This window comes from Haemorhous mexicanus, chromosome Z (assembly GCF_027477595.1).
Source record: "Haemorhous mexicanus isolate bHaeMex1 chromosome Z, bHaeMex1.pri, whole genome shotgun sequence".
Lineage (NCBI taxonomy): Eukaryota > Metazoa > Chordata > Aves > Passeriformes > Fringillidae > Haemorhous > Haemorhous mexicanus.
The window spans coordinates 14,228,918-14,254,256 of record NC_082381.1 but is presented as its reverse complement, the minus strand read 5'-3'; positions in this window follow the sequence as shown (position 1 = coordinate 14,254,256).

Below are 25,339 nucleotides of genomic sequence, written 5' to 3'. Positions count from 1 at the left end.
ATGCTGCTAGTCCTTTATGTCCTTAATATAACTGGAATTACATTTTCTGTTTAATGAATCGTTGGCATGTTCTTCTAGTTTGTGTGGTCTTTCATGGAAACCTTCTGGAACTTTTTCTTATTGTCCATATTACATGCGATTTTTAGATGTTGAGTTATGTGCAAAGTTATATTTATCTTTATTTGTAATATAAACATATAAAGTATATCTTCATCCTCCTTATGTGAAGGAAACAGGGAGACATTAAGAGGCTGCTCTGAGATCATGTGGGTATGGTGGTTTCAAAACATGGAACCCAGACCATCAAGAGCGTGAAAACACATGGGTGCATGCCAAAAGACAAGTCCTTTTTCAGATGGATGAGGGGGGAGGTCAGCCTGTGGTACAGGGGCTCCATCCAAACCTCACCATGAGGTCATTTTTTTGTGCACAGCTGGGTGTTTTGCACTCTGCCTCTGGAATTTTTCACTGAGATCATCAAAGGGAACCTCTCGCTACATATCACAAGCCACTTTCTTGTATACTCTGCTGCTGTACCTTTCCAGACTAAGTACAAAAAGATACCAAGTACCATTAAAACCTCTCACAATATATAACTGGAAAAAGAAGCAGTCACAAAAAAACCATTTTGCTAAAACACTTCATTTTAAGTCTTATGTGACTAAGCTGCTATATTCATTAGTTTGACAAAATCAAAGCTTTACATATTCATTCATTATCTAATGCATGTCTAAGTTTCAGCAGTTTCAGCACTTTCACTGCTTTCTTGTATTTACACCAATGGACTAGGTAAAGTTATTTTTGAATCTCATGCATGATCTATTGGTCTTTTTCAGGGTTTAAGCATTGTAAGCACTCTTGTACCAGAAAAACCTTTGCTAAATCAATGGGAATTTTTATTCAATAGGTAATGGTGAAGTCAGGGGGTGCTAGAGGAGGAACAGAAAATGTCTGGAAGTAACATTTGGTAAATTATGTACCCTTATAGAGTATATTTGGCTTTCAGATGATGCCCTACTAAGGCATTTTTAGACATAGACAAACGAAAGGTCAGGCAGAATAAAGCTATATTGGGCAGAGACTCTGCAAAAATTGAATCTGTTTTGTTTATTAGTGGACAAGAAAGTCCTGATAAAACAGAGTTATGAAAAAGATATACTAAACATGTCCTTTATGAAAGGAAAAAAATAATGGTCACTGAAACTACATAAAAATAAAAAAGGAGTTTACTTGTTAGGTGGTGTATAGCCTACATAATGAACTTAATGAATAAGATGAAGATATAGATGAGCAATGCTGGAAATTTATTTTTGGTTATGTATGTGTATATTGGAATTCCTACTGGTTAATTAAAGAATAGAGATTAATAATGAATAGATTATGCATATATTTTACATATGCATAGCTTTAATGAATTCATCATCAACAAAAATATCCCTTGATGGCAGGTATTGATCAACTCTTTAAGCTGTACGACCTACTTAAATCTTTGGTCCTCTTCAGCAGTAAAACACTGTCGGTGTTTGGCTGTCTCCATTATTGTTTCTTCCACACAAGATTTTATCCTGCCTCTATTGGTAAACATATAGCATAACATGAATCATTCCATTAAGGCTGTCATAAAAATTTTCCTCTGTAGTATATATTGTATCACCTCAGGCATATTATATAAAATATCACAAAAGAGAGAATGAAGACCTGATTGAAAACCACATCCAGATAAAACAGCAAATGAGTTTTTTATTCACTAGCATGTCTTCTTCCCTTTCTTCAGTCTCAGTCTATAAACATGCACAATTGTAACTCATCTAGTGGTGCTCAGCAACATCTAAAAAGCAAGCAACACCTGTAAAAGGATTAAGTAATGAATAAACCCGTAGTAAGCAGTAGACAAATCAAACACAGTGACAGAGCAAATCCAAAGCCAACAACTTGCCTATTAAAGTAATGGTTTTTAAAAATTTTTCATAATGTTTACGTGAATCAGCTGAGTGCAAATGAAGGAAAGCTCTGTGTCTGGGTTTTTGCAAGAGTAAGGAAGTTAATACTGAGATCTGAGCTCTGTTGAATAACTCCACCTTGAACTAACCCTGCCTTGCCTGTTGGCTTTTGGTTATGGAGGAGTCAAAGAGAAGACCTCTAAGCCATAGGGTCTTTTCTTAGAGGCTAAGGAGATTTTAAAAGCAACAGAGAGAAGTGTTTAAACCAGAAGGTGTCATTCAGCATAACTCATGATCTCATTTGGAGTGTGGATATTTACGGAAGATCCAAAATCTTGAGGCAGAGTTGAAAAATGAAAAGCTCAAAAGACATTTTTATAAAGCTTCACCAAAGCACTAAGAGGCCGACATAATTTTGCTGAAAAATTTTGTAACATCCCGTCCTTCTAAACACCACAAAACCTGGGTGCTTTATCTTACTTTATTTTCGAATTCTTTTAACCAAGTGAAATTCCTCACAGGCCTCAGTCTCTCATAATTCCTGTGCTGAACAAAGTTAACCTATGTCTCTAAAAACAGAATTCAGGATCAGATTAGTATATGTCAAGCACTACAAATTCTCCATGCTTGCCCATCAAGTTACAAAACCACAAGTACAATTTTCCTAAAAAGCACCTTTCAAGTAAGGTGCCTTTTAGTGAAATGTGACTGCTACTGTGTACTATTTTAAAAATGGCTTGACAGAATTGCTAATGTTCTCATTCCTTCAGGATATTTTCTAATACTTGTAGCCTTTTCAGGTTTCTAATTAGGCCAGTAATGGTCCCTGAAGTTAAACCAATTAAAATTATTTACTGTGACACACAGTGTGGAGATAATTATCTGATATTTGAATCCAACTTCTGCTTACTTCGCAACATTTCTTAATAGAAAACAGGGAACCTGATGCCCATGCTTTCATTTTACTTGTCTACCAAATGTGTTTGCCCTATAGCAAACTATCCAAATAAAGCGTTAAAATCTTGGTGGTGCTAATCAAAATGTTTAAAATCCACTCACCCTCCTTTATAGTACTGAGAAGCATGAAAAACTCTCACAAGTTACCTTTTACATTATAGTTGCTTATCACTGTAGTACTATATCTACATTGTGCATAGATAATGCAGCTAATGTAGCTTCTAAAAGCATTTTCAGGTTTTTTGTTTCTCTTGAAAACATACATGGAACAGAATAAAGGCATGACGTTTTTACACTTGTGGACACAATAAGGTTATTTTTTTCCAATAAAATAAAGTTGTCTCCAGATTTTAATTTACATGTCATGCAAGGTGACTTCTTCTGGGAAAATTATGAATTGATATGAAGGGATTTTCCTAGTTATCATGTTTCATAGTTAAGCCTTTTAAATTTAACCAAAGTTCATTTGGAATGTACTAATTTCAGAATCTCATGGGAAAGGGGAAAAAGACACATGACGAAAAGAAGTAAAATATTTCACAGCATAGAAAATGTTTTCCACAGAGTAACCACTACCAGAGAATCCCCCTTGAGGGGAAAAAAAAAATCCTCTACATCACTAGTTCTGCATTTGGAAACAATTGGCCTGTCTGCAAAATGAAACTGGTTGAAGTCTTCACACAGAAACTTAAACCAGTAAAAGAATTTATATTTTTGCTGAAAACTGTCAAATGTCATAAATTGCAATAATATAGAAAGGTGTTCAGCAAACTACAGGGACAAGCCAAGACTATTTCCTCATGACAGGATACCACTCCCTTAGCACAGATAGTAGGAAGTGCCTCTGTTTGCTTTGCCAAGTTCTCTGAGATTTGTGGCCAATCTGAAACCCAAATGGAGTGCTTATGGGTTTGTCTAATTCAAATTTAGCATCACATTTTTGCACTTCTCTGGTAATTGAAAATGTATACATGATCTTAGCGTGCAAGAAATATGCTGTACTTACGGGCTGGTAGAACTGAGCCTGCTGAAACAAATTCTAAACAGCGAGCAACACAGCCTGGTCTCCTCCCTGCTACAGGGATATGACTTTTGGAGGGTGAAGGTAGAACAGTGCTTTATGTTCTGCTGGACACTGGATGTTATAGGTCAGGTCGGGTAGCTTACCTCCCTGCACTTTGATTTTTCATGTTGGGCTGATAAATCCCTAACTTAACATTTGAGGCATTATCAGGTAGATTGTGGTCCTTGTATAATACACAGGAGCAGTTACCAAGTTAGAAACTCTTTTATTTTGTTCCAGATTTTAGTTCATTAGAAGCACAGAAAAATATGAGAAAAATATACTTACACCCTTGCTCCCCCATTTCTTCAAAGATTTCAAGGTAATGACTCAAACTGAAATGCATCGTGAAAAAACATATTCTTACATCATCATTATCTCATTCTTTCTATTTCCTTCAATTTCCATTTATTACAGTCTTCAATGCACCATCAACTTGCACTTAAATTAATAAAGCAATTGCAAACATGGATAGACATAATTCTTATGGGGAAATAATTTCATATTTTGGCTAAGTTGTCTGTCCTGATAAAGAGGATCAAGTTACCCCATGGACAGTAACTGGTCTGTACATCTTAATTTACTTCATATTTTTTTCACTCTCTTGTCATTGCTAACTAATTCAGATACATTCTTTTATCTTACTGATCACCAAAGCTAATTAATTCTTGTCTGCTCCTGATGCTATTGAAAGCAAAGGAATGTGCACCAATTCCTCTCAAGAAAGAGTTAAAAACTTCTCAGCCTTCACTTTGAAAGGTTTGTTCCTATGCCCTTTTAGACAATGACAAGCCGCTAAGCTTAAAACTAATTAACATTTCAAAAAGTAGTGTTAATCAATAGTACACAGCTTCATCGGGAGCCTTGCTCTGTCAAGCTTTTCTGCTTGATTTTTTTATACCATATCTTTGAAATTATTCTGCTAGTTTTAGATGCTTTTGCTGGATTGAGAACATGTTGAAACATTAAAAGACTCATGTCACTAGAAATACATAACTGGTATTTTTTTAATATCTCCACTCAACTCTAGTTATTTATTCTGCTGTTCCTCCTCCATCCCTCCCCCATCATTCTCTTGAGTGGCAGACTTGATTCTCATTCGATTTTATTGTTGTACTAAATGACACATTATATTTAAGATAACAATTTATCATCATTGTCTATCAGGAGAATGCTGGTGAAATCCAAATTAGACCCCTTCTAAAGGTCTGTTTGTGTGGTAGGGTATTTTATGTCAGAGAGAATAAAAAAGTTTATTTGTTATTTTTGCATTTCCTGTTTTGAAAGCAGAATGATCACCATAATTCCAACACACAGAAACGGGGGGAAATTTTCTGTTTTAGAGAAACTTGATTGTTTAGGCCTACTGTTGCTAATATGCATTTGGATATGATTTAAATGGTAGAGCACTTTAGCATCTGCTACACCAGATTGTACAGGAGCATTATCAACAATTTATATATTCAATACTAGGTTCTCATTATTAAGATACAATATCTGACAGCTATATATTAATGAAAAATTAAGAAAGGTGAAGGAAGATGCCAGTGAAGTCTTCAAAACTGTAAATATGGATATTTCATCTTGGCATTTTTGGGCTCCAAAAAAAGGAGTTGACCACAAGCTGACTTATGTGGTCTGTTTTCATGAGCTTCATGTTGGAAAGAGTTTAACATATACTTATTGTGCTGCCGTGGACAAAAATTTACTGTGAGGAAAGCACCATATCTTTTCTCATATTTAGTAATTTGCAGTAGAAACTTGAAAATTGTTGTTAAATTTCCTCTAAAACACTACTGCTATCAACTGGGTAATAATCAAAATCCTGAAGTTTACAGGGAATGTAAGCAAGGTTGAAACAGTACGCCTGAGAGACTTGACGGCAGAATGAAGTAATCAAACTAACTAAAATTCAGATTTACTAAGATTTTGAGGTAATCCCTAAATCGGAGGAACATGCCACTCCAGCCTCAATTATTAGGTGAATTCACGGAAGTGCTATAATTTCTACAGCTCTATGGAGGAAACAGAGGCTCAGTCTCCAGAGGAATGGAGCATGTCTTGTCTTTCAAATGTTATGCACTAGTGCAGACATAATGGAGAAACCTGATTAGTAGAACTTCTCCTCAAACCAGACTTTGATAGAGACAAGGAGTTGTTCACCTGTTGTGAATCCAAGTAGCATATTGGAACGTGCCCATCCTATGGGAATGCTAACGTTTTCTGAACTAGGTTTCTGAGGATCTCTCTGGCTGAGAGCCAAAGCTCAGTGTAGGAGTGGACCAACTCCACTATTTTTTTGTGGGTCCACAGGTGACCTCACACATCTGCAACACAGCTGGCATAGTGGCTTGGAGCCAGGAGATTGTGGAGAGATTAACCTTGAATAACACACTTATCATGCTGGCTTTAAGGGAAACTAAGAGTATTTTTAATTCTTCTAAAGGCTGGGATTCACCTGAGATATCCTCAAGCCATTCACATAATTTCTATCAGTCTTACAGTTTTACATCTTTAACTTCCATTGCATCCTGTTTGCATAATGGTCCATGAACAACTACTACTGCATAGGCAGTAGGTCTAAGGGAAAAGGTGTTTATGTACACATCTGAAAAAATAAGTAATATTAATTTAATTTGTTTTGACTATTCAGTGTTAAATTGAAAGCTGTACAAGGCAGAGCACTGCTACGTCATCAATTCAGGTATATCACAAGGTGATAGACCCTCAGTATTCTTATAGGATCACTACGTCACTACATTGCATGCCAATATTCAAGCTTTCGTCTACTACTTGGTATTAAAAACCTTTCTCAGAGTAAGTAACGACATTATAAATATAACCAGGTTCTAAATTATTTTTCTAAAACCAAAGGAATTCCATCTCTAATCAACGACAGATATTAATGGCAAACTGAGTAGTCCCAGACTGAGTACAATAGATGCAATCTACTTCCAGGACAGGAACCTTCTGATACTTTTGTCTTCTCTGTAAATTATACTTTAAATTTAACACATTTTAGTCCAATAAGATGAATTAAGTTAAGATTTTACAAACACTAGTGGAAACTTCTGTTTTGTCAACCCAACTTGATGTCATAATTTGATCAAACTGAGCCTACTCCTCCAAATCCAGCTAATTTGAAGAGGGACTGCATGAGGACATTTTTCTAAAATTCAGGTGACAAGGCATTGAAGGCTGTTTTCTCATGAAGCATAATGCAAAGAAGTTTTGGAAGCTCAGATTCCTTTGCAATTTCAGCAAAACTGTGCTTAATTTCATTATAAATGCAGAACCAGTTGATTTGAGTTATTGTGGATGCATTTACCAAACAGCAACTCATAAAAACACACTAGCATTATATAAAGTAACCTTGCAGTGTTGGCTCAGTACCAATCAATGATTCCCAGTAAGGTGTATATAAAACAATTCTTTAGATATGCAGTTCAGTAGTGGGAATTATTTCTTGCACATTTACTTTCTAATTTGTTCTAAAAAAACAAAACCAGCATCAGAGAGATTTCTCTCTAATCAGCAAGTTTTGAATAGGTTAACTGAAGTAATTTTTTTTCTTGCATCTGAAAACAATTGTCCCTTATATGCTTTTCACCACACTTTTCTGCCTAAAAGTACAAAAATACTCTATGAATACTTAAGAAAATGGGTAAAGAAAAGGGACATTGCTGTGCAGATATCTGGAAGGATGGCACAGAAAATTCTTCTCAGTTGACCACCAAATTCGCCTCTGACTGACAGAGACGCAAAACCATTTCAGACTGAAGAGTCATATTAGTTTTGTGCTTTTCCATTTGTTTTTCTTTCAGATAACAAAGTTAAGCTTAGATGTTGCAATTTCAGGAACTTTCTCTGTTATATACAGAATTACAAAGATCAGAACAAATTTATTTACCTAAATTTTCCTCATATGAGATTCCACTTGGATGAAATCTGACCTTCCTTGGACCTATGGAAAGCTGTAGAGCACCGAAAATAACAAAGAAATTATAGAGAGAGATGAGGTGGAATTAGGTTGCAGGCTTTGGGAAGTGCCTGCAGAACACCATGGCAGCAGAGGAGCTTGTCTCCGCATGACCTTGGGGGTAGAACGTGCCACACGGCAGACACCCTTTGGACAGGAGTTGCCAGAACCTGCCAGACACGTGAACAGCATGTGGTCACCCCTAGAAGGACATAAACACGCGTGTTGCTGACATAGCTGTGTGTGATAGGGTCGCTTAGTGAAAAATACCACATCAGCAAATACTGTGTCTTGAAGAAGCATATAAAACCAGCTCGCTTCTCTGAATAAACATCCCAGTGTCCCTGCTGGTCTGAGTCTGTGCCTCGGCTGTTGCAAGAAATCTTAAAAATGTATCTGGTTGAAGTCTTGAATGTGATGCTAGAGGAAGATTTAAAGGATGGTGAATACCTTCAAAGTGTGTGTTAGAGAAGCGGAAATGAATAAAATTTTTTTTTTAATTCTTTAGGGAATACTGAAGTAATTATTTACCTGTGAATTTATCTGTGAATTTTTCTCATTCTCATTTAATATTCAGTATTTATGAATTTCCCCAAATGCTGCAAAACACAGGCTTTTAAAAGCAAATATGTAAGAGAGAAAAGGAACAATCCTTTCTTGTTACTAGAATCTTTCACATCTCTAATAGCTCATATTCACAGGACCAGTCATACAGCAAGTGGGGCGTTCCTCATGACGAATGCCCTGCACTCCAGTCACAACTGCTGCTCGTTAAACACCGATCACTTCTCCATGGTTCTCCATATAGTTCTCCAAATCCAGCAAGTCTCCTAACAGAAAGGCACTGAAGTATTTTGAACAAATAAACTAACTTTGGGAACATAATAATCCATGATACATGAAATCCTTAGGACTTCATCTTAACTGTAGTTGTGATGTGTCAGATCTAAACCCTGTAAGTGCCATGTTCTTGCTAAAAACATTTCAAAATGCATAGACTTGTGGATCCACAAGGTGGAATAAAAGAGGCCAGAAGGGCTATTTTTGGGGCTTGAGAAGAGAGCAATACTTTTTCTCTGCAGCTGTAGATACACTTCAATACTAAAAAAAAAAGATTATTTACACTGTGGGAATGTTCCTGACCTCTGCAGGCAGTTTAAACTTTTAGATTTATCCTTTCTTTTTTTTCCCCATGTAGTGTTTTTAGAGTCATAATTTTTCCTAAGTGAGATTCTCGGAGAAAAACATAATACTTTAATGTGTGTTATGGGGATGAAGTGAAGTACATGTCAGCAATTTTTTGGAAATAATTGTCCTTACTATGCTTTGCAAGTGAAAATCCATGCATCAGTCCTTTTTACTGAGATATATTTCATTAATGGTGATATTGTAAACCATTGTATCATAAAGTATTTGCTAGACACTATTTTTAAGAGACGAATTCTCTGAAGTGTATCCATTTATTTGTTTTAAGTCCTCTCATTACACCCTGGTTAGAAGCATCATCCTTCCTAGCACCCAAGCCAACCTGCTCGCTCCAAGAAGCTGAACACAATACTGTAACCAGTGAGAACCAGGCTTCCCAGACTCCTGAAGCTCTTCTAAGTTCTCAGAACATGACATGGTTGGATCTCATTGCAGGTGTTACACCTCAGTAATTGGGCAGGTATCTATTTTTTGCAAAGTGTATTTATAAAAATCGTGTTCATAAATTACAGTAGATATTTTATAAGCTCTAAAGCTCACTGGCCGGTCCTGAGATTTTGTTATCCCATTGGACCAAAACTCCTTCTTCTGGGGCCTGTGTTTCAACCCCATTCATGTTGCTTACTCCCTTTTTGCCTTGTTCAGCATCTTGAGCCAACCACTCTGGGTAACCAAAGGGTGAACTTGGCTTCTCTGCAACCCAGATATTGAGACACAGCATGTAACTTTCTAGCAGCAACATCTGAGTGTTTGGCTGGCTTTTTTTCCTGGCTTATGCTGGCTGTTGTGGTGGTTAGAAGAAGTCTGAAACAAGAAAAGGAATAGTCTGGTGGTCTGTCTTTGCAAATTTTTCTTATTCATTCACATTTAATTGTCTTACATTAATCCCTTGCTGTCTGAATAAAGGCCCTGAGAAAATGCCCCTTGACACCTTGGTGTGATATGAAACCCTCAACATCATGTTTCTTCATGTGGGCCCTCTGCATGTTCACTGTTTGTTCCTGCTAGCCTTCCTCTTGGACTTGTGTTTCCTTTCTCTTGTACAGCTGTACAACCATAATTAAATGATTTCGCGGTTTGTATGCATGTTCATAAGATATTGCTCTGCAATAAGAGGCCTCATGATTATTTTGGCTCAGGATCTAATTTTAGACTCAGACCATCACCATACAGTTTCAATCTCTTATTTCATATTCATAATTTGATTTAAAACCAAGATGATTATAGTTGAAATAGAAAAATTTTTGTCTTTTTTCTTTTTCTCTTTCAATGATTGAAAGTAATATGGCATGGATTTCTGTTTTTAATGAAGTTCTCAAGAAATCAGAAGCACCTATTTACTGTATGGCCTCTTCAAAGGAAGCACATGAAGCAGGTTGGAAAAGTTTTTATTCTTATTCTTTGTGTCCTAAATTAATTTCTACTCTATGCTCTCCTCCAATAGCTACCAGAAATAAAACTCCATGTTTATGTCTCTAATGTCTAAATGCTGACAAAGTTCTTTCTGTCTTTTGATCAATTTTCATGAGTTGATACTGCCTTAATTATGAATGTAACAAATAGATGTAAACAATGCTCCTGGTGAAATCTTACAATGACAAACAGCAACATTCTTTTGTAAAAAATTTTGGATGGAGTAAAGCAGCGGCAAATAGATGGAGGATTTTTTCCTCCATCCTCGTTGATCTCTCTTTCTGATGAGAACACACAAAAAAATAATGTAAATAGGCTGAGTGTCCCTGATTTGCAAAGTCAACTCTCTGTATGGTACGATATGTGACACCTCTCTCACAGACAGACACTTACAGTGCTGTTCATTAATTTTATCACTAACATAAACTTTTAATATGCATACGATCAGTATATGGGACTTTTAGGGCAGCTTAAAATGACTGTAACCTGTAATTACTACTCCTGTACTTGATTATAATAATCTGATTGCAATTATTCAGTGATTTTAATACAAGCCCCAAGCTATATAACAGTAATTCAAGTGCAGTGATTGGGAACATGTTTCTGTTTGGCTGCAAAATGATGTTTTAATTCACACTGATTCAGGGATCTGGCTATAGTTCTATTCATGTAATTAAGGCACATTTATGCAGTCAAGTACAATAACTTTATTTTGAAGTGAATTTAATTGGTACAAAGATGCTATATTAAGTCAAAATGGATCATAAGCATGAATTCCTTACATAGAAATAATAAAGCAAAGATAGCAATACTTGGCTGGTTTGATCATTTCAATGAGATGGCTAAATTTTAGATAAAAATGAAAAGGCACATGGTAAGATGGGAGAACATGTTTACAGTACAAGATGCATTTTAGCTAGAATCCAAAATTATTACTAGAAGTTTTATCATTTCCGTGTACCTGTCTTAATCCTGAGTTTAAGCCCGTGATCAGAACAAAGACGTGATATACTCCTGGAAATGCTTTATTCTGATGAAAATTTTGAGTGACCCTAAGTTTCTAAATGACCGTAAACTCTGCAGACTATCTCATTTGTTTTCTCTTCACTTCAAAATCAGACAAGGCAAAAAAGAGTTTAACAAAACAAAAATCAAGGCCTCTAAAATGCGTATTTTGAAGACTTAGATCAAGACTATTTCCAAGCAATGGAAATGTCTTTTCCAGCAGAATGTTTCATTACATTTTAAAACCCCATTATTAGACACCTAATAAGATACTACGAAAAAGCAATTACCTCATGAGTAGATATATTAATTTACTTTTAGACATAATCAAAAATTAGTTTTTTCTTCAACAAAACCATATTTATTTAATAAACCAGTGCTTCTTAAACGCAATAAGATTTTTGTTCAGACCAAAAAGGGAAGCAAATAACTTAATTACAATACGTGTTTGTTAGCTCTTTAAATTTACTTGAACTGAAAACCTTGATATCCCCAAAAAAGAAAAAGAAAAAAAAACAAATGCATCAATGAGAATTAGTGGATGTTTGGGGAAATACACTTTTTACACAGTGACTTCCTAGGTTTTCTGTATTCATAATGGAATGGAGGAATAAAAAGTTTTCAAACTCCCACAAACAAAACAAACAACTCAAAATCTGGAAACAATTTAGAAAGTTGCACTAAAAACAAATCAACAAGAAGGGCTTATGTCAAACTGCTTATTTGGGGAAAAATATTTTTCCACCACTACTATTACCATCCTCCCTTAGAAGTATTCTTTTCTTTTTATTGACATTGACAATAAATGCATGATTTAATGATTGCATGTGAATTAAGTGTTGCTAATAAACCAATACATCACTTTGATAATGATTTTGTTTAAACTGCATGAACTGAATTTTTTAGTCTGAGACATTTGACCACAAAAAAGAAAAATTAAAATGCAGTTTAGACAGTTATTTCTCAATGTCATCAAGTTTTTACACCACATATTATATACTTTCTAATCCACAATTCTGCCCTTAAACTGTGGTCCAAGAGAAAACGCTGAATACCAGTGAAAGATCTGGTTTCAAAATGGGCCTTGTATGGAAGAAAATGAAATATATTTTTTTTTAATTTTGATTTTTAAAAAGTCTTATTGTTCTGATTTTTACAGAAGTTGGAAAAAAATATCTGGTTCCACACCAAAAAAATCAATCAGTTTTGGCCTTCTGATTGCTAATATTGCAAGTAAAAATTCTAGAGGTTCCAGAGAGAATTGATTAACAGTGAGCAGACACTAAAATATATTTAACTGTACTCATTGGTGTAATGGCCACTCTTTCCACTGCACAACAACGTTAAAAATTATACATTGCCAGCACACGCTCTGTTTTCTTGTGCTCCTTGTTCAGAAGGCAAACAAATAGTCTCTAAAAAATGATTTGTACCTACATAATAATATTACATAATAACACTTTTAATATTGTTTTTTAACCACAATAATTTTTCAATGAAAATTATCATGGCATTGTGATAAAAAAAATATTCAGAACTTGATGAGATATTCCAAGAGTTAAAGAATGAATGAAATTGTGTCTATATTTGCTTTATTAATTCAATGTTTTTAAAAGTTAATAAAATCTATCTAATTGCTTAATATTTTCAAATACTTCACAAACAAAATGGGCTTCAATAATGAACTTTGAAAAGTTTATGAGAAGAAAATCCGGTATTGTTTAACTTTTGTGCTCTCTTCATGAAGTTTTTGAAACTTAAGGATTTAGAATTTTAATTTTATTTTAATATTTATTAGGGACAGCTGAGTTCTCTTTCCTCTATGGTTTTGTTCAGTGATTTTTTTTTTCCTAAAACATGATTCTATAGAGTAGCCTTGAAAATGAGCACAAGAGTGTAACATGGTTGCAGAACTAAGGGATCACTGCTTAAGGCCCTCCCACAATGCATTTGTGTCAGAGCAGTCTTGCACCCTGACAACTCATGCATTAAAAATCTTTGTCATGTGGTTATGGCAGAGAGACTGAAGTTTCTCTACATTGTGAGCTCCTGATATTTTGACATGTGCTCCTACGAACTTGACATGCCTTTCATTCATGCAGAACACCACCAGATTTAAAAAATACCATCCCTGGCTCTAAGCATTTAAAATCAGCACTTTAATTGGTGTCATGGCAAGTATTTTTATCGATATGTACTTATTCACTTGTAAAAATTACACTTCTTAAAAATTTTGGCATCCAAAAAACCCTAAACATTTAATAATTTACATGACAATAAACAAACCAATGTGGACCAAATCCCACCAATCAATCACAAACTGAACATACTTGCATTTGTGAAACTTCCAGAGGTCTGTGGAGAAACCCCTCTTCCTCAAGTTTGCAGCCTGATTCAGGGATGGTAATAGCTGGAGTGGGTTCCCCAGAGTCTAGTGAAGAGTTTGCCTTGGCTGATGATGCAGTAAACTATAGCTTCAGACCCTAGGAAAGCAGGCCCTGGGAGGGAGAACAGCTTCTCTAGATAGGGCAAGGAAAGCTAAAGAACAGCTGCCCCATGGGAGTTAATATGTTGACAAAGCTATCCCTACAAGGTTGTGTTTCTGGAATGTTTTCCAGCTCTCCCTTCCTGACTGGTTATTATTTACTGCATTGTTCTACATATTCCTAATCCCAGTTTATAACTGGATCCCTGCCCTCAGATCCACCCTTCAATCCTCCGTGTATATATTGTTGTACTGCCCCTGTTCCTGGCCTTTTGCGGTTAGCCCCATACTGTGCTTGGCTTCCCTCTGTTATTTTCTCCTTACTAAAGTTCTTCTGTTTTGGGTAACCCATTTGTGCCCATCCTTCTATTTAGCTACTGCTCCTGGCTGACACCATCCCAGGGTCACTGAAGCCAAAACCGTGACAGTAATGGTCAGTCCACCTTTAAAAATGGAGTTAAGAATCTGTCCACTACTGGCATGGGTGTTCTCAAAGGTATTATTAATACCACTTATATTCCAAAATATATTTCATGACACAGTGTAATTTATTTGTACACTGAATGACCATTTGTCACTTTTCCTGCTATGTGAAGCACCGGATTTCCAATAATAAATATATTTTAGCAACATTTTAAAGCCCTAAATTACTGTATTTCTAATATGAATTACTATTTTGATTTTGTAGACTATGCAGGCCCATGAAACTGTTAAAATAAGCAATGAAAAGCTTAACTGTCACACTTTCCCATTAGGAAAGTAAAGGAAATCTCAAAAAAAAATAAAGCTCCCCTCTGTTGTTCTAGTTGATGATAATATAATTTTTCTGCAAGCTCTGAGGATCTAGTTCAGTTTATATTACTGACAGGACAAAGGTTTGAACTCAACAAGTCAACTTCAAAATATTTGTCAACCCTGACTGTCTACTCAGTAATGACGGCAGAAGTGTGAGTCAATAACAAGGTGTTAACTAAGAAGAGATCATGCAGAAAAACTTGCTAATTAAGGACATGAAAAACATTATGCTTTCCCCCCTCCCCCCCTCCCCATTTATTACTAGAGTTGTGGGAGGCGGAAAATAACTTTTTCAAATCTTTTTAGAACCAATGTACACATTTCAAGAGATTACTACTGTCAGTTCATCCAACTTCTCAACCACTGCTCCAAGGGAATCATATAAGTACTTGACCTCTGTAAGATTTTAAGACGAAAAACAAACTTCATAAAAATTAATCACATTAGTTAAAGCTGTAAAGGTGTTTTAATGCCCCTTCTAAGCCACCCAGTTCCATTACCTGAAACCCATCAACACAATCCTTCATTTGAAAGAAAGGAATGAATCAAAATGAAAAGATTTGTAATTGAATTATTCTTAGTCTTGGGGCAACTAGAAACAATTTTTATTGGAACACCTAGATATAACCTTGACTGCTTCTAATTAATCCATCAACTCAGATGATAGGAAAAGGCAGGAAAAATTTTACAGTGTTGTAAAAATTGAAATGAGTTCAATATTGTTTCATACGTGTCTTAGGAAGGCATAGTGAGAGAGCACAAATGAAATGAATGTAAAACAATAAAATGGAATTTAAACAACATTCCAAAACAAGTTATTTAGGGAATACCAGGCAGCTTCTGTTCCTCATTAGTAAAGTTACATATCTACTGGATTAATTATGTTCTTTGGCAACTTCAGACTGTATTTCTTACATCAGTTACAAAAAGTAAGTGTTGGAAAAGCTTAAAACTACTGTTGCAAAAGTTCAGAATTATGAGCTTTCTAAAAATATTTTCTTGTGATTTTGTTTGCTGCCAGTTTTTACAGAATTTTCGGCCTCCTGTATGAGAATCAAAGGCAAAAGCACAATTCACTGTGACAGCAAGTAAATACAGTAAGTTATAATCCTGCGTTTTATGTTCTACTTTGGGTTTATGTTTAGAATCCCAAATTTTCCTTTGCAATTTTATTCTATTCCCTGTATATCAGAAAAGAATGCTGACTTCAGAAGATGAGGTGCTGAGGAATTAGATTGCCATGGAGCTGTTCCCATATATCTTGTTATTTGAGTGTAGGTGATTGTTTTAATGTTTAGTAGTTGGGTTTTTTGTTTGTTTTCTTTGTGTGACTATAGATCTATATTGTGGGGAACTCTTGAAAAAGCAGAACTTTTATACCTACGCATTTTCTCTGCTGTTAATTTAGTGCAAAAGAAGTATCTTGAACAGGGAAAAAAATTAACTGTTACAGAGGAGCGGAATAGTAAAATGCGTTGCATTAAATGTATTGAAACATACCTATTATTTCAAGTGAGAATTTTTATCCTGAGTGTAAATGAAATTTTTATAGTGAAGTTTGAACTTAACATTCTCCCACAAGACTTTTAAATATTTATTTTAATTTACTTAACTTAATTACTGTCACAGTATGAGAAATATGGGAAACAAATCTGGAAGTTGTACTTCTACCTACTTTTTCTATCACCTATCTTGTTTCCTTCTTTCCAAACATAATGTGCTATGGCTACAGTGGAAGCCAGAACAGTAAAACTGACCTCAGTTTACAGCCCCACTGGGAATAAACACTGCAATTTTACTTGTAAATCCAGCAAATTTCATCCTTTTTATCACATATTGTACTGTATGAAGTGTTTGGTCAGCCATTAAGATTATATGATCAAATTACCAGGCTTCTTATTTTAACAACAGCATTTTTTAGACCTAAATCACACTATTGATCAAGGTAAGCATTCAAATTTAGCAGCAGGTTAAAGAGTATTTTCTGTATTCCTGTAGGTTGCGGCAAAAAGTTGAATACATGTTGTTTGAGAGATGGAAAATGTGTTCTATTAAGGCACAATAGACTTTTTCAGCAGTGGAAAAATGACTACATTATAGCAAATTGTCAGAACTAATTATCAATTCCAGCACTGTACTGCTTCTACTCTATGAACTATCATTATTTTTTGTCATGTAGAGCAACACAGAAAACCCTTAAAGATCCAAACAGATGACCCAATTAAAAAATATCTTTAAAAAATGTCATGATTATTGTTTCAAAAGCATCAGAAAGATCTAAGAGCCTTGGCTTTTTTTTCAGTAATACTACAGTCTACATGAACTTACATATGGATATATATATTTCACAAGGACAAGACAGTAGGCATACATTGAGACTATATGATCTATTACTCTTTTCTTTGATTTTGGTGCAGTGGAACCACACATTGAAACTACTTTACTCATACTGTGTTTTTAGGCTTCACCACAGGATATGTTGTTGGGAATTGGTTACATGACAAAGGTCACGTAGACATGCTCTGGATAGCTGAGAATTGGAAAAGTGCTGGCCCAGCTAATCTGAGGCCTTGCACCTGCAAGGCCGCAGTGGCCTTGGGTATAGCTGTAGTCTGATAACAAGATGATGTAGCCGAGAGCAGAGCATGAGAAAAGAGAGATGTAAGCTGTAAAGAATGAAGAAGTAAGAATAACCAATAGACTGCTTAGCTTACAGAATATGCATGAGCTTATTACATGTTGTGCTTAAATGTCTGATGCTCTAATCAATAAACGAAGCTTGCTGATTCTCACATTGAGATGACCCGAGCTTCCTGCACTGTGACAATATCTATTTCCCATCAAAGTATACTTCCTTTATTATGAAAATATTTGGCTGTTACAATATTGCAACAAGTACCTAATGGGGAAAAATGATAGTTTGAAAAAGTAATTTGAGGGTCAAATTTATTTAGAAATTATTATTTTCTACTTAAATCTAAATACCTACAGATCTACTGTGGATATGAGGCCTGCATACAAGAAATAGGTCCAATTTAATTAATAAACCACCGCACATTTTAGAGCTAATGAAGTCTTTTCACACAAGTCACATAGAAATTGGTATTGGTTTTCTTCTTGGTTCTTCATAAAAGTACTCATTTAGGCAGCTGACAGTGGTATTTATAATGCTACATCAAAATTATTAGAGTGCAAGTTAGAGGCAAAAAAATAAATACATCAGAACGTTTTATGCAAGTGTAAAATTTTGTGCCATGTCATATTTTTACAAAGAATTCAGAAGCAAAATATAAAATAATTTTTAAATAATCTGCCTATAATAAAAGGAAAATCACACAAATGGGTAATTTAGTGGGAAAAACAATATGATGATCTCTTGTATAACTGGTTTAGGTTTGAACAAAACCCACATTATTGTCTGTAGTATTAGTAATGTGTATGGAGTAGTCTGCATCTAGTATTTACCACCATACCAGAAATACACTGTAAATCGTTAAAGGCAGTATCTACGGCAGCTGTATGAACAGCAAGGAGATGCATAGCGTAAAAAAGAAGTACTAGCAGACTGATGAAAAGTACTGTGGGTATTTTGCCAGATGGAACTAAATTATCCAAATCTGAAAAATACAAAGTCATGATCTACCAGTACCAATATCTTCTTATTTCACATCTGAGCCTCGTCAGCAGCTTCTTGGACATCAGATGCTCCCAGCTCACATGCTATCCTTTTAGAATCATCCATATTAAAACTTGTCTGTTTTAGAATCTTAGAATCTCAATGTGGTAGGACATTTTGGCCAGTCACTCCTATGTACCTTGCAGACCCTTCAACTTGCTTTTTCCATGAAAGGTTGGATGTTAATGCCTTTGGGCTTCATAGCAGTGAAGCTTCATAGCAGTGTGATTAAGTAAAAATAATTGACTAATATATCCACACAGAGGAGCACAAAAATGGATTAACATTTATCTAAAGAAAAAAGATGCAAACATATATATATATATATATATATATATATATATATATATATATATACACATACAGATTCTCAAAAGCACTGAAGGATTAAACTTGAGTTGAAAGTGTGCCAGGGCAGAGTCAAGGAAAATGTAAATGGTGAACTGTAATATTTTCTTTCCTTTAATTTGTGTCCAATCCATGGGCCAGTTGCTCACCCATTATGTAACAAGATTATTGAGGTGTATGCCAGACATTTCATCCAGAAGGATATTAGGAGAGACAATATCAAAAGTTTTGCTGAAGTTCAGAACAATTATATTTACTGGCTTTCCTAAATCAGCTAGGTGGGTTATGTTGTCATAAAAGGAAATCAGGTTTGATAAGAAGGACTTTCCTCTCATGAAGCTCTGCTGGCTGTGACCAATGACTGCATTGTCCTTCAGGGGTTTTTTAATACCTCCCTGAATAATCTTCTCCATAACTTTTACCAGGCACAGAAGTGAGACCGACAGGCCTGTAGTTTCCAGGGTCCTCCTCCTTGCCATTCTTGAAAAGTGGGACAAAGTTAGCCAGCTTCCAGTCAGCTGGGATGTCTCCAGATACCCAAGAACTCAAAAATAGAGGGAGGTCTCACAATGACATCAACTAGCTCCGAGGATTCTTGGATGTACCCATCAGGTCCCACAAATTTGGGGGTGTAGCAGGATGCCCTGCCTAGAATGAGATAAACCAACTCTAACAATAACGTATTAGCAAAACTACCAGTAGTGAATGGAGAGAGGTATCATTCTCCTTTGGTGTTGAATAATGCTGGAACCAGTCTGACATATCAGTCTGGATGATAAAAAATTAGAGACTCAGGTGAAGGTGTGGTAGACCAGATAAAGTACCCTGATAAAGAAACAAACAGGTGGCACTTCTAATAACTTATCTAAAGCTGCTGAGCTGACACAACTGGTCTGGAGGCATATGACTGACAGTGAATGATTTAAAGCTATAATGGCCTAGCTTTACTTTTTAATGGAAGAGTCTTCTAACATATGACTGCTTGGAGTATATGTGGAGATTCCTCCTTTGGGTGGGGATGAGGTACAACGTTACTTCTGGAGGCTGAGCAAAAGACGCTTGCCCATGGTTGTTCGTATATGTGAGTAACATCAATCTCTATTTAATAATTGGGTTTACTGGATTTAATGTGATTGCTTTAAAATACTTGCTTCAATATTGCTTATATTGTGCATTGTACTATGGTAGGAGTTACAGCTCCTATACTGTATGATAAATAATTCTGATTGAATCTATTTGTCTAATCATTATCATAATAAAAAATTTATAGAAATATATCTGGTTTGCCGTCCTTCGTCATGTGGGAGAAAGTTGTCTAGATGTTCAATTAAACCTCTATAATCCTTTACACGTAAACCATTTGTCATGTCACACTCCACTGTGGGGAGCTGTGAGGAGTTCTTTTAAAAGAAGGATGAAATTAAGTCAAACAAGGCAGTATTTTATCTGAGAACCATTTTTGATAACAAAGAGGGAGTTGCCCTACTAAAGAAGATGAGAAAAGACAGAAAAGGAAGGAAAATAAAAAAGGATGGGGGAGGGTGGAGAGAGAGAGAGCCGCACATGAGGTGAGTGAGGGAGGGAGCACTCGGGCAGGAGGTCCGGAACACTGGACAGGATTGTGGTGGGGATCGTGGTGGTGGGCTGGACCAGCAAAGCAGGGTTAGAGGCAAGCAGGAATGCAGGAATTAAGCAGGCAGGGTGTCAGTCAGGAACACAGGGAGGTGGGACAGGCAATGGGAGACTTGGAATCAGCCAGTGTCCAGCCAAGAACCCTGCTAGAGGGAGGACAAGTGAGGGCAAAAGCAGGCTAGAGCAAGGACATGAAGCTGACCAAAAGCCCAGAAAGACAAAACCCAAAAAGCACAGGCCAAAAGAGCCCCAGAGCTTGTGACTCAGTTATTTTTATGCCTCCTGTCTGCTCCCAAGGTCTGCTGCCTGTTGACAGGAGACCGTTGGCCCAGTCTAATGTACCACTGCAGTCCATGGGTGGAGCCCTTTTTCCATCTATTGGAGAGCCCTTCTGTAGGGTGCAGTGGCCTGCTGCCTGCCTGTCCCATCTGAACTATTGAAATAGTCTCCAGGCAAAGTGACCCCAGAGACAAGGCTTTCTCCCCTCTTCTCCTAGTTGCCTCCTGCAAGTGGCACGTGTGCAACTCCTCCCCCATGAGCTTCTGACAGCCAGGGTTGAGACACAAATAAATTGGCTCCTCACACTATTGACAAAGCCTGGGACTAATTCTGGATCCAACCGTACCTTCACTCCTCTCCAAGAAAGAATTCAGGAAGCATGGGCGTCCTTTCTGCACATCGTGACTCAGCAGTCGGGCTTCTTTAATAGTCTTTGTCTGAAGCTTCCACTCTGCTGTGGTATCAGGCCAAGGAGACAATTTTGGAAGAAACAAATAAGGATAGCTTGTTTTTCCTTTGTAAGCACCACTGTTAACAGATGCAGTTTTCCAAGCATTCAGCTGTACTTCTACCAACTGCTGTTACCTGAGCGTGTGCTACCTCATATTTTCAGATGCAAAATGCCTTGATGTGCTGCTGGTGGATTTTCTTAACAGAAACAGGATACATGTCTCTGATTACAGGATTGTTCTTAAACGTGCTTCAAGTTATTTCCTCAAATACTGAAGACTGTATCTTCTTAATTAAACATTTGCGCTACTGACAAATCACTATATTTTTTCATGTTTGGTCTTAGAAAATGCTAAATACCTTAACTGAAACTTTGAAGGTATTTAGCATGAGGCCTGAACCATGCGATTTTCCACTTTGATGGTTTAGGCTGGGCAAGCTACTATGCAATTGAAAATCAGGTCTTAGAATGATAAATATTGCTTTGACTTGTGAATTATTCAGAAAAATTACAAAAAAGTATCTCTTTTCTGTAATCATGCACTTTTTTCCACTTGACCTGAAGGCTGTTAATGATTCCCTGAGAAATACAGACCAAGTTCCTGCACCAGTACATGGATCTTATGATAATATCAGCATTTTCTCCTTTTTGGGGGCAATGGTGAGGGAAGGCATGTGTTCTACTTATCCTTTGCAGAATCACAGGAGGATCTGAGAGCAGAAGTTTCCTCCTCACTGCTTTGCTTGAATATACTCTATGTTATCCCATTTGTCTGAGCCCCTACCAAAGGTCTGCTACAACATCAGCAAATGCTTGGCTTTAAAAGCTAGACTAAAAGTACACAGATGGTAACAAAAAATGTTCCAAGATGTTTTGCTGATACCTTGAAATACCTTACTGGGGATTAAAAAGTAGTAAGTGAATTCATTAGAAGTCAAGTGCACTGGCCATTACTCTGGAAGAAAAAGAGTCATTTTATCTTGCAGCTGTAGGTCACTCAGATAAATTTTTCCTTTTTAATGTAGTACTTAAAATCTCCTGTCTTTGATGAGATGTTATAAATGTCAGGGCTTTTATAAACTTTCCTCTCCGTATTATTGTACCCCTGAATTTGTTTAAAAAAAAATGGGAAGAAAAGATAGAAAAGAACAAGACTACCTCAGGAAGCAAATTCTTATTTCAGGAGTTAAACAAGGATAAGATGCTCTTAGATATGTATAACCACAAGAGATAAGAAGATAATTAACAGGTCAATACACATCATAACCCTGAACACAATAAATGGAGACATGAGACAGCTGCAGTTTATTACAGCATAAATTGCATGAAAGTACGAGACAAATCTGTGCTTAATCTCAAATTTTCTATGCACTGTAACTTCTGTCCTCCTAAAATTAATAAAAAACTGAACAAATTTTGAAGGCTTTAACTTCAGTCCTAATTTGTTTTCATTGAAATATAGAATAGTTCAAAGTCAAGCACTTTGTGAAGTGATTTACTTTGCTTTTATGAAAGGCATTATGGAAATGTCACTCTATTGTATCTTACTGCATTTAAGAATTAACCACTGTGATACAGCCACAAGAGATGAATATATGTACTATGATCAGCCCCATGAATTACTACTCACCAGCAATTAATGTGAAGTACTCTTGATGTAAGTGATTTGAAGACAATGGAGTAAAGACATTATTTAAAAAGGGGTTGCATTTAATCCTAGATTTTTTTTACTCTAAGATAACTGTATACTGCAATATTTTCTTTTTAATAATAACAGCCTTTCAATTAAATGATGCAATCAGTATGCCACAAGTCATGTCTTTCTTTGGTGGGAGGAGTTAGAAGGCCCAACATTCAATTGACCTGTTTGCAAATAATCTACAGGAAAAAAAATGAAGATAAAGTCCTTTAACAAGAGCAGTTTTCACAGTGTAGCATACAAAGAAAAGGATTCGGTAAAAAGATGAGAGGGCAAGCCGCATTGTGCTGGCTCACTTAAATCTTATTTCCAATTCACTAAATGTGTTATTTGACTTGGCAAGTGAGTTGGTATGTGTATTAGATCAGCAGGGAGCCTAATCAAGGAGATGCCAAGTTTGCTGCAGCCCCTCTGTGCCGCATTAGCCTCAACTAGTGACCTTAAGCAAAGTGGGTGGTTGAACCCTTAAGAGAATAGCATTAACTTTTTACTTGAAGTTCAGCCTGATTTGAAGTCTCCCTTTGTGCGTTATTAAAAAAAATGCAAAAAGCATTCAACAGAACTGAATATAGTCTGCTCAGCACCATGTTCACATGCAAGGCTTTATAGAAGCATGCCTCCATTAATGCTGACACATGCAAAAGAAATGAAAATCATTAACTCAGCTAAGACACTTGATTTTGCAGCTGTAGAACAATTCACTTTGTAACACAGTAACTTGAAGTTTGAGTTTTCTTTTTTTTGTTTTTAACCCAGATAAACTGTTAATTTGTAAATTGCTGAAGAAATTATTTTCAAATATTAAGCACGTCTCAAGACCAAAAATCCTACAAAACTGGTATGTAGCACTATTTTTTATACCCTCATTTTGATAGCCATTGGTGTGCACAATTTTTAAAAAAATTTTCTCCATTTACAGATCCAGAGAGATTAGTGTAGCCTGCCCTTACCAGTTTTTCTGTACTAAATTATATTCAGTCCATACATCTTGAAAAATCTCAAAGGAGTTTTTTCAAGATGTATGGACTGAGTATAAGGATTTCTAAGGTTGAGTTTTTAAATTTTTTAAAACGAATTTATTTTTGTCTTAAAAACAGTCAATAAAAATTTCTGATTTAAAATATTGTGTGATATTTTTTATTATTATTTGTGGTTCTCATTACTTCTGTTTCCATTAAAATCAAAATTTATAAAAACACCCCTTAAAATAATGTTTCAATAATTCTTTTACCAGGTGCAGCTTTTCTCTGCAATGCTCTTTTAGGCTGAAATGTGGCTCAGAGAAATTACCAAAGTAGATTCTATAAATCATGTTAGTGGACTGCTCTTACAAATTTTCAGTTTTCATTGTTTTCCCAATCTTATTTTTACTAGATTTTTAAGCTAAGTAGCAGAATTAGTTTTCTGTTTGTCTACCAAAGGTCTTTTGTATCTCTAATTATCCTCTATTCCCCAGTTCTTTTACATATGTTCTCACTTAACTCTAGAAAAAAAGTTTTTCTTACTGTTCCAATCCAAATGAATCAAGAGGACTTCAAGAACGAATGAATCAAGAGAACCCCCTCTCCAATTTCTTGTGTACAGCTCTGTCTGTGTTGTGCATTGGAGCTGCATTTCACATTTCATTTTAGCTGTGCCCTGTGCATGTCTTGTTTCTTTCTCCCTCCCAGTCAGAGATGTGACATAAAGGACAGTTGCACCACATTCAGCTCTTTGTTCTGTTATTAAATTGCACACTTTTTAGGGTCTAGTATTCCTTCATAACCACAAGGGAAACTGGGGGATTTTCTGAGAAGAATCTTACATAAGATCTTCTACTCAACAATAAATAGCAGATTAAATAGACAGATGTAAAATGTAATCTATTTTTCTAACAGCATAACTTCTTTCATGGTGTAATGAACAATCAGGAAAAAAAAATTCCATTTTTCCCCCCATAATTGCAGGAATAGCTTATCAGAAACAGTTACTAATAAATAAAACTATACTTCAAACAAACTATATTTATTCAAAGGTCTAAGAAAATTTTACAAACTTCCACTTGCCTCAGGTGCTGTATAAACACTGTAAGGGTATATTCATTACAATTTCCAGCCTTGGTCCTTTTGGGCCAGGTTGTCTGTTTTAACATGTTAATGAACTCCTCTCCTGGTCCCCAGCCTGTATGCAGCAAGGGGTCCCTGCTATGGTCCACCATTAATACGGTACATGTCTTAGTCCTCCATCGACTGCAGGGGGACAATCTGCTTCATTATGGCCATCACCATGGGCTGCAAGGGAAGCTTGGCTTCCCCTGCTCCGGGGTGGTGTCCCACCCATGGGAGGCAGCCCTGACTGAACTTCTCCTACACAGACCCTTCCCATGGTCTGTAGCTCTTCACAAGCTGCTCCAGTTTGGGTCCCCCATGAGG